This window comes from Aegilops tauschii, chromosome 2, assembly GCF_002575655.3.
Source record: "Aegilops tauschii subsp. strangulata cultivar AL8/78 chromosome 2, Aet v6.0, whole genome shotgun sequence".
NCBI lineage: Eukaryota > Viridiplantae > Streptophyta > Magnoliopsida > Poales > Poaceae > Aegilops > Aegilops tauschii.
The window spans coordinates 224,021,636-224,032,627 of NC_053036.3; the positions used below are offsets into that span (position 1 = coordinate 224,021,636).

Consider the following 10,992-nt stretch of genomic DNA (forward strand, 5'->3'; position numbering starts at 1 on the left):
CCCAAGCAGAAAGGTAAATTTTTTACTCCCCCTCCACCAACAATCACACTCCACGGCTGATCTGAAATAACGGGTACCGTCCATACCAACAACAGTCCTGGGGGAGTTTGTTTACATTATTTGCGATTTTTTTTTATCTTTTGATTATAGTACTAGGCATCCCCATTACCATCCACTCTCTCGTGAATGATAAGTGAATAAACACTCATCGTGACAATAACCCACCTAGCATGGAAGATACTGACAACCCCTAGTCGCTACTTGAGCGATTCGGTCATACAAAACAGATTATTATTTGAAGGTTTAGAGTTTGGCACATACAAATTTACTTGGAACGGCAGGTAAATACCGCATATAGGTAGATATGGTAGACACTCATGGCATGAAATGGGGTTTAAGGGTTTTGGTTGCACAAGTAGTATCTCTACTCAGTACAAAATTTTGGCTAGCAAAAGATCCTAAGCAAGCACCACATGTTAGAGGATCCATAACAATATAACTTCTATGCAAATATACCCAAACATAACTCATTACGTTGTCTTCCTATTCCAACTTCAACTAATGTTCTCAAGTTTGAAAATAATTAATGGGGCTCACAATCATAGAAGATGTCCAGGATAGTATATGTGAAATCTCTCTTCCTTCAATATTCTTTAATGAATTTTTCAAGTGACCAATGTTGTGTTTGCTAACTTTCAATAAATTTTACCACCTATACTTCTTGTATGTGAAGTCATTACTCCGCATGGGATAAGCATATGAAGCATATATCATTTCATACTTATGATATTCAATTCATTCAACCATTTACTCATAGGATATAAGTGAAGCACGAGAGTAAATGACAAAACTACTCCAGAAAGATATAAGTGAAGATCAATGAGTAATTAAATAGTTAAATAGCCATGCAAGGGCTCTCAATTATTCAAAATTTCAGATCCAATGATTTTATTCAAACAACTAGTAAATGAAAATACGCTCCAAGAAAAACACATATCATGTGACGAATAAAAATCTAGCTCCAAGTAAGGTATACCGATAGTTTCGATGATGAAAGAGGGGATGCCGTCTAGGGCATCCCCAAGGTTAGGCGCTTGAGTCTTCCTTGAATATTACCTTGGGGTTCCTTGGGCAGCCCCAAGCTTAGGGTCTTTCTACTCCTTATTCTCCTCATAGCCACGTCTCACTCAAAACTTGAAAACTTCAATCACACAAAACTTAACGAAACTTTGGTTCTGTCAAAATAAGATTCATAATTTTTCTCACACAATGCCTATTGTACCATATAATTTCTTCGCTACTGCTGCTAAATGAAGCCAATCGAACCTGCCTCTTGATAAACAGTGACCATTGTTGGGGGTTGGATGAACAGTTCCCGGTGGGAGTTGGATGAACAAGACCCCTTGGTAGTAGTAGGCCCTTGCCGCTGGATGAACAGGACCCCGATTGAGGAGCCGCCACACCCGAGCCGGTTGGGGGTGGATGAACAGGATCCCGTGGAGGGCTAGTTGAACAGTAGCCGCTGGAGGCTGTATGAACAGGACCTCGTGGATGAACAGCACCTGGTGGAGGCTGGAGGAGCTCGACGGTGGATGAACAGTAGCAGGTGGAGGCTGGAGGAAGTCGATGGTGGATGAACAGTAGCCCGTGGAGGCTGGAGCGAGGCACTAGACGGTGGATGAACAGTAGCCCGTGCAGTCCCATTTTGCGGTACGCCACACCCCTCCCAATGAACAGGACCCCATTTTGACCGTAGGCACTCCAACACAAGTCTGTTTCCTCCGTTTTGCGGTACGCCACACCCATCCCGATCAACATCACCCCGTTTCGACCGTAGGAGCTCAAACACAAGTCCGTTTCCTCCGTTTTGCGGTACGCCAGACCCTGTTTCGGCTGTTCTGTCCAAGTCGGTTGGCTCCCATTGAACAGGACATATTCCGACCCAGTCTGTTGCCTCCCAATGAACAGGATGTTGTTTCTCCATTCTGACCCAGTCTGTTGGTTGCCCGATGAACATGACGTCATTGCTGCCGTCTGTTGCCTCTCCATGTACATGAGCCCTGGGCGTACATGTGTGTGAGTAGGCATTCGAGACCGCGCCCGTATGTACATACGTGGCCGTGTTTTTGGCATGTGGTTGTATGTACGTGTACACCGTTTAGACGGGACTGCCTGAGCTGCTACATCGGGGGCTCTACTACTACACGTGCCGCTGCTTGCTCGGCCATGATTCATCATTGCAGAGAGACTGATCGACCAGTATGTACGTACACGTCCGCGACCAGGCAGACTACGTTATGTACGCTTCGACCGGGTGGGTCCCAGCTGTTAGGGTGGATCAGGTCGCACTTCCTTCCATGCGAAAATATAGCTGCTGGGTCCCAGCTGTCAGGGAGGATAAGGCAGCACTTCCTTCCGTGCGAAGATATAGCTGCTGGGTCCCAGCTGTCAGGGGGAGGAATCATTTTTTCGCATAATAAGGAGGCACTTCCTTCCGTGCAAAGAAGTAGCTGGTGTGTCCCAGCTGTCAGGGGTAGGAATAAGGAGGCACTTCCTTCCTTGTGAAGATATACGTGGTGGGTCCTAGCTTTTAGGGGGAGGAATAATTTTATTACCGTGTAATAAGGAGTCGGTTGCATGCGTGCGTCCATGGACCTGGTGCCTCCCCATGGTCAGCCTCTCCACGTAAAGTCCTCTTCCGATGACTCTCGTTGGTTGACCACGTTAACCACGCTGTGGACGGCAACGAGCCGGTGATGGAAAGACACGGCAGTGGAGTCGCAGATGGGGAGGTGTGCGAGGGTTAACTTGTTCGGGTGCAGTGTGGTTCTGCAGTCGGCGGAGAATAACAGGAGGTGTGGAGGGATGGCTTGGCCGGCGGTGGGGTAGTGCTTCGCAGTAAAGCATGCTAAGCAGAGCTGCTAGCAGCCGGAGGCAGGAGCAAGTGGTCCCGGTGGTGCTGGAGGAAGAAGAAGAGAGATGAAGATGAATGCCAGCCGTTGGATGTAAATCCAACGGCTATTGATGTCAGAATCATTTGTTGACTAAGTTGACAACGCCTTGCATTGGCTTCGACCTATTGGCCCACATGTCAGCCTGCAAAATGTGGCATATATTTAACCCATGTTTTCTAGAATTTACAGTCCATTTGCTGGGCTGGGTGAACAAATAATTTTGCGTCATTGTGGCCCATTTAATTTTTTCTAATAAATCACAACCCATTTGCACTTTCTTGAAATACGCGAATTAGCTTGGCTTGTTCTATATTTTATGTTATGTTAGAAGGAGCAATTAATATACAAAATAAACCAGAGCTACACATTTTATTATATATAAAATTTACAAATTAGTGAGTTATTGCTCAAAAGAAAGTTGAGCGCGTTATTATTACATTGGTCCTTGGCTGCTGATGTTTAAGAAAAAGTAAAACCTACGCTGGGAGGCCCATAGGCCGGTACGTACATGATGGACCTGAGAAAATAAGTTCAAACCACTGTCTCGGTATGTAGTGGGCTACGAATGTTAAAAAACAAAACCTGGCCTAGCTGATACTTGTTCGCCCTCTGAAAAAAATGGTACCAGCTAGATCCCCGATACCCCTTTCTCGGAGAAAAAAATTTCCCTGATACCCCATAAAAAAGATCCCCAATGACAGTCGTCATAGGAAATTTATTTCGTTTATTGACTAGGTTGACAAACCTGTGGGCACCAACGTCAGTATACAATTAGGAGGAAGCTTTTTTCCAATGAGGCATTTGCTTGCGTACATCTTGGTCCTGGTTGGTCCCCACTGTCAGCCTCTCAGCATACGGTCCTCTCCAGATTCCTCTTGTTTGTTGAGCATGTTGACAACGGCATACGGCGGCGCCACGGTGAGCGCACACGGGCAGGAAAGAATCGGAGCCGTGGAAGACGCCTTCATTCTTTCGAACATAACGCACTAGCCCGGTGGCACAGCCCTCTCACCCAAAAGTTGTACTGCCCGGGTTCGATTTCAACTAGTGCAGTTAAAAATATCTAACACTTGCCAAAATTTTGTCTCGAGTTTACCCAGTTTTTCGCACACTCAACATTATCCTGCAATTTTGAAAATAGCATATCTTTTTCACTTTGCATCATACGAAGATTTGCTATACATGAATGTTGATCAGCATGATGTTAACTTGTTGTTAGTTCCATTTATTACCATGAATAAAATTTCCACCATTCTGTTATCAATGTTTGAAAAGTGCGTGTTCATTTAAATGCCCTGCCTCTGAAACATGCAGTTTCTTATCTGAAAATCACTTGGAAAAGCAGCCATCACCGGTGTTGGATTCGATGCCATGCTTCCTCAATCCCCCGGTAGCGTGAGGGGGAAATAAACTTCCGCACTGTGCTGGCGGTTGAGGAATGGAGCGAACTGGAATAAGAGGAGGCCGGCGGCGCGACTGAAGAAGCACATCAGACATGATTTTTTCAGTGGATGGCTCTCGGTGGCCTTTTTTTATGTCCCTCTGCACCAGTCTGTGGTGGACCAGCAGCCCATTTGCTGGGTGGGCCAATGTACAGAAAGAAACCCTTGATTTTTCATCAAGGCCCAAAAACAATGTAGTACTTTGTTTGTTTTGAGGCCTAAAACATTACGGCTAGGGTTGAGCGGGGGAGAGGGGAAGACAGGGCAAAAAGATAAATAAATAAATAAATAAATAAATAAATAAATAGAGCTGATGCACCGTTGCTACCCTAACAAGCAGGTGTAATTCTTCTCGGAAAGGAGTACCATTGACACTCACACGTCACAATCCCATAGTAGACATTCTAACAAGTTCTCACACAAGTACAACAGAAAAGGTAAACATTCGTAGCAAACTCAGGTTCACAGGACACATTCATATTCATAACCAACATTCACAATCAACAACTCAAAAGATTCATATATACACAAGTTCAGCATGTCTATGCATCCAAATGATTCGTAGATCACAAGATGATATTCATAGATAACATTCACAAAAAGATTCAGATATACACATGTTCAGCATGTTTACGCATCCAAATGATTGAGGGATCACAACCAATATCATCCATGGACAAACTTTAATTACCTAGGGTACATGCTAGTAAATGGTCAAAATGACCCCTAGAATTTTCCAAATTTTCACATGACAGTTATAGTATGAACGTTAAACGTAGAAAAAATTTGAAGGCCGACAGAGGAAGCTCTCGTTCGTCATCAAACATGCATTGTTCCCTCTCGGAACCATGAGCCTTCTAGTGAGTTGCTCCGGCTTGTGAGGAGTGTGTGTCCAAACTTTCGTCAAACAGGCCAATTTTTTTACCACATCATCTTGGTGGCATGACATTATATCAAGAAAGGTTTCATGTTTTTCTGATCATTTTTTAATTTTTTGAAATTAAAATGCCATGGCACTTCATGCATGTGTTCATGCCGTGAGACCAATATGTTTGAAAATTCTTCTAATTTACTGGACATGGAATTAACTCGCACACGAGTACACAAATATGTTTTTTTTTCAAACCGTTATGGCTAGCCGTTGCATGTAGCTGTAGTTCAAATTTGAATTACGGTCATTAAATGGCTAGAAAATCACTTAAATGTCTTTAAAAGGTCAAATGAACCCTGAAATTTTCCAAATTTTCACATGACATTTGTATTAGTGCACGTTAAATGTAGAAAGAAATTTGAAGGTCGTAAGAGGAAGTTATCTCTCGTTCGTCAACAAACATGCATTGTTCCCTCTCGGAACCACGAGCCTTCTAGTGAGTTGCTCCGGTTTGTGAGGGGTGTGTGTCCAAACTTTCGTCAAACAGGCCAATTTTTTTACCACATCATCTTGGTGGCATGACATTACATCAAGCAAGGTTTCATGTTTTTCTGATCATTTTTTTATTTTTTGGAATTTAAATGCCATGGCACTCCATGCATGTGAACATGCTGTGAGACCAATATGTTTGAAAATTCCTTCTAATCTACTGCACATGGAATTCACTCGCACACAAGTACACAAATATGATTTTTCAAACCGTTATGGTTAGCTGTTGCATGTAGATGTAGTTCAAATTTGAAGTACGGTTATTAAATGGCTAGAAAATCACTTAAATGTCTTTAAAAGGTCAAATCAGCCCTGGAATGGAATTTTCCAAATTTTCACATGACAGTTTTATTAGTGCACGTTAAATATAGAAAAAAAAATTGAAAGCCGTAAGGGGAAGCTATCTCCCGTTCGTCATAAAACATGCATTGTTCCCTCTCGGAAAACGAGCCTTCTAGTGAGTTGCTTAGGTTTGTGAGGGGGGTGTGTCCAAACTTTCGTCAAACATGTCAATTTTTTACCACATCATCTTGGTGGCATGACATTACATCAAGCAAGGTTTCATGTGTTTCTGATCATTTTTCATTTTTTTTAGAATTAAAATTCCATGGCACTCACTACAAGAAATATGTCAACTTGCGACCATCACTATTGGTCGCTAAATTGTCATTGTTTTTCATTTGCGAACTTTTTGCGACCAAAACTAGATGGTCAAAAGCTAGCCATCGTAAACTGAAATTAACAACCTTCTTTGTGATATGTAAAAGGTCGTTCGTTCCACGACCAAAGTTTTGGTCACTGGCAGCCTCTCCGGGCCACATAGGATCCAACGTGGCAAGCTGACGTGGCTAAGAATCAGCCCGGTCCAATTCGGTGTTCTACATGGGCCAAGCCCAACAAATTCAAGCTTTTTTATTTTCCTATTAATTCTGGTCAGCTACATGGGCCAGGCCCAACATTTTAGCCTTTTTATTTTTGAGGCATGGCCTTTTGTCTAAACAATTTCCTTTTCCTTTTTTATTTAATGTGTCCAGTAGTCAGATGGTTCCCAGTTGTCGGTGTCAGGTTCTGGAGGTTCTAGTTAGTGGGTCCCATTTTTCATGTTCTGGTAACTGGGTCCCATCTATCAGGCTCATATTCTTCATATTTCAACCAGCAGACAAAAATCACACATGATACTACGAATAAGAGCAACCAGATCATGTAATACAATCGCAATCATAGTAATAAGCTCTATCCATGCCAATACATATGACCATGTGTAAAACAGTACTTTACAAGCTCTACAAGTGTAATACAACAGTGCTTTACAAGAAAATGACAACATGTTGGACTCGCCGGGCGACCATAGTCAAATGAACAACATGCCGGACTCGCTGGACGACCATAATCAGGCCTGGGAACAAACAAAACGGCAACATGCCTTCCACGGTCGCCCTGTTACATGAATCAGCAAAGAAGAATCAGAAAAAGTGAGGCAAGTATATTATGAAGAGACCATTCAAGAAAAGGAAACTTATTTATAGAATGATAACACAAATTGAGCTAGTACCATGCTTTTTGTTCTCCAGCTAGTTAAAATGAGATAACTCGTTCATATAAGAAAACAAAGACACAATATGAATACACAGCAGGATTGACAAGTACACAGCAGGATTCAATAATTTTTTAGGATCGCAAGACACCAATATAAGCTAGAATTGACAAGTACACAGCAAGATTCAATTCATCTTACCCATATACAGCAACCAACAGACATCTAACATTTCAGCATGCACATAGAATTTATTTACTTTTTTTTTAGCAAAACCGGCCACTGCCAAACAGAATGTCCTTTCATTTGATAAATAAAAATAGCAGGCCAAAGAAAGGCAAGCGTACAACAGACACATTACTGATGAGCAAGATAATAGAGGTCAGCACACAAGTCATATCATATATTCTGTTAATCTTTAACACATCATATAGAATTTTGAGCTTGACAGTCGTCGGTCTAACCATATCACGCAAGCAACGGCATACAAACTAATTAGCAGTACTATATATGATGCAGCATACGGACAGAATTTCTACCTTGTTATCATCAGGGGGCAACAGGGGGTGGCGGATGATTTCGATCAGCTCCGGGTCAGCTGCCATCACCACAAACTCAAGAGTCTCGGTAGCTGGGGAAAACAGAAAACGGAGATTAAAAATCATAGGAACTGAAATTAGCAGGACCGACCAAAGCGCGCAGCTAGGGACTGATCACCTTCAAGGCAGAACAATGAATTTAATAGTTTTAGTCAAAGTCATAAGCATGCACATATAAACATACATACGAATTGAACCAGAATCCATATATGTCTCTACACTTAATTGCAGGTTCTATCCAACTTGCACTTGGAAAGAGTACAACCTGGTTTACTAGCAGCCAAACAAAAGATTCAGGTTCTGGGCTTGGTGCATGAATCCTACTATCGTAGACAGACAGAGAGGAAAGAGTTGAGCAGGAGAAAGAATTCATTCATCTTTATTGTTCCAGTAGCAGGAGGTACAGCTTGGCTACAGTTTTAGAAAGGACTCTTGAGTTTGCTCGAACCAAAAAGAAAAAACAGTGATGCATATTTGTTCATAGATATAAGAAACTGAAGATCCAACTAGATTCAGTCGAAGTTTCAGCAAGCTGCACATACGTACAATTTTTTGACTTGTTTGTGATGAGCAAATTAAAGTTGGCCCCTGTGATTTCAGGAAGCCAAAGAAAGGCAGGCGTACAACACATGACAAGTAAATAAATTTTCATAACAAGCTAAACCTGAAGGATAAAGCCTAAGATTTCACCCACCCCAAACATCAGTATTTGGTGGTACAATGAAAGAGCACTTTTCAGCCTAATATCTTTCTGCTCTATGATTTTGGTTTCAGCTATTTACTAATGAAACAGAATAATAAGTATTAACCAGTTCAAACAAGCACCTCACTAACACAAGAAGTGTTGCCAACAATTCAACCTACTTCATGCCGAGATTGATGTGCTCATGGATACCGAAGCAAAGCATCCAGTGTCGCTGAGGTTCCTCCTGAGCAGCTTGTACTCCTTCAAATTCAGGCCACTCTCCAGCAGCTACATCGCATTCTCACCCCTGATAGTTACGTAGCATGAAATCTTCTCATTACGCCTGGTACCGAACGACCTGACAATGTACCTCGCTGCAATAGCACAATATCGTTCCTATTAGGACCACCAATATTAACCACAATTGACATGCCCACCTGGACCAAGTCGGATTTAAGAAACTCACCCTTGGATAACACCGGTGACTGTCCGCTCAGCTGCTCCAGCACCTATCAAATTAACAACAATGTAGTTAACATACATCATTTGTTCATCAAGTGGTTTCAAAAAATTAAACAGTGGCAACTAAAAGCTTAACAAACATCAAACTCACTAGGCAAATTAAATTACTACAGTACACTAGTGCAGAATGACTGAAGTCATCATAAGAACTTGGCAGTACCTTCAAAGTACATGAAGACACTGTCCTTTCGGCGCCATGGCTTACGCTGTCTCACAATGACAGACGGCATGACTTTCTTCCCCAGGTGTGGCTTTCCCTTCTTGACATTGGCCATAACCATGTCATTAACGCAGGCAGAAGGGAGCCTGTTCAGGCGCCCCTTGATTACCTTCACAGAAATGATGTAGAGGTTCTCGGCACCAGTGTTATTAGCGCAGTTGAGAGTGGCTGCCACCGACAGACCAAGCGATATTCGGAACTTGTTACCAGCGGAACCTCCGGGCCCTGCAGTTCAAGAACAACCATTGTACTGAACAGCTGCATCTAATTCAGTTTGGAGCTCAATCCTGAGTAGGGCCATAAAAAGAGATCAATCATTCCAGACCAAATAATTAATATCAAGGCAAGGCGCAGGTGCAATCCTAGCATGTTCTTGGGATCCTCTTGGAACTACGATCTAATCAACCATATGATACAATGGCAAGGAATGTATCCCGCTAGGTAGAATACAATTCTGGAACCAGGATTTTGCATCGCCTAATTAAACAGTGAAGTAGAGTAGTACTATTTCATCAGATATATCAGGATTAAACAAGTCCCAAGAGCAGAGCACATGGCAGCTGTCCCATGCCGCACCGAACGGCGCGCAGCTGTCCCATGCCGCACCGAACGGCGCTCGTCGGCTTCTCTCGAATCTCATCAACTCGAGGGGAGATGCATGCACCTGCACCAGCAGACACAACCAACCTTCCGGAGTCCAGGGCGCAGGGGATCGAGCGGGGAGGCGCTGGCGATCTAGCCAGGCAGGGGCGCGCTAAACGCCCTTGACCCCACGCGTGTGAGTGCGCTTGGTGCCATCCACCCGATGAGGGCGGTGCTCGATGCAGGGGGACTTGATGCATTCGACTCCTCCTGGCGTCAGGAGGACGTCGCCAACAGGCGGCGTGGAGATGAGGAGCGAGTGGATGCAGGGGTGGAAGACAGAAGGCAGCGGCTAAAATCGATCGATCTCCAGAAATCAGGCCTCCGGCCGGTTCAGATAACCAAGAATTACTAGGCAGGGGGTCGCGGACGGCACGTGCCGGGGCCGCCGAGGGTGAAGAAGGAGGACACGGCCGGCTTGGCATGGACGATGACGAGCTCCACAGGGGCCCCGGTGCCGGCCGTCTCCGCAACGTAAATCACAGCCCACTCGAGCGCGCGGTAGCTGTGGTCGCTGTCGTCCACGCCGACCAGCAACCCCGTCTTGCTCCTCCCCTCCTCCACGGACTTGCGTGGCTTTTCGCGCAGAAGAATAACAAAACCCTAACACGAGGCGGGCGAGGAGCGCGCGGATCCCGCGGCAGACGTGCGCGGGCTCGACGCGGTCGAAGGGCGGGAAGTCGAAGTCGGCGAGCAGCGGGTTGCTGTTGCTGTCGGCATCCGCCATGGCGTCAGAGGCGGCGGTGGAGTAGGCGGAGCAGGCGGTGGTGGCGGAAGGGAGGATGGCTAGGGCTGGGGGAGGACGGGGGAGGAGGGGGCGATGCTAGCTAGGTGAGAGAGCTTGCGTGTCGATCTGGATCGGGGAGAAGGAGGCGGCGGCGCGTGTTCTCGGGGAGGAAGGGGAGGCGACGAGTGGTTGGGCAGGGTTCGCGAGGACGAGAAGTGGTTTGGTCCAGTGGTTTTTCTTTTTCTCC

General features: G+C 44.7%; 1 long non-coding RNA gene across 1 annotated transcript; it reads right to left on the reverse strand.

Moving 5' to 3' along the window:
• Positions 1-7,001: 7,001 nt before the first annotated feature.
• Positions 7,002-10,992, reverse strand: LOC109761830 (uncharacterized). Its single transcript, XR_002232598.4, has 5 exons — positions 9,317-10,992; positions 9,101-9,143; positions 8,775-9,008; positions 7,890-7,981; positions 7,002-7,253 (listed from the first exon to the last, which is right to left on the reverse strand). It is a non-coding gene; the product is annotated as an uncharacterized lncRNA (long non-coding RNA).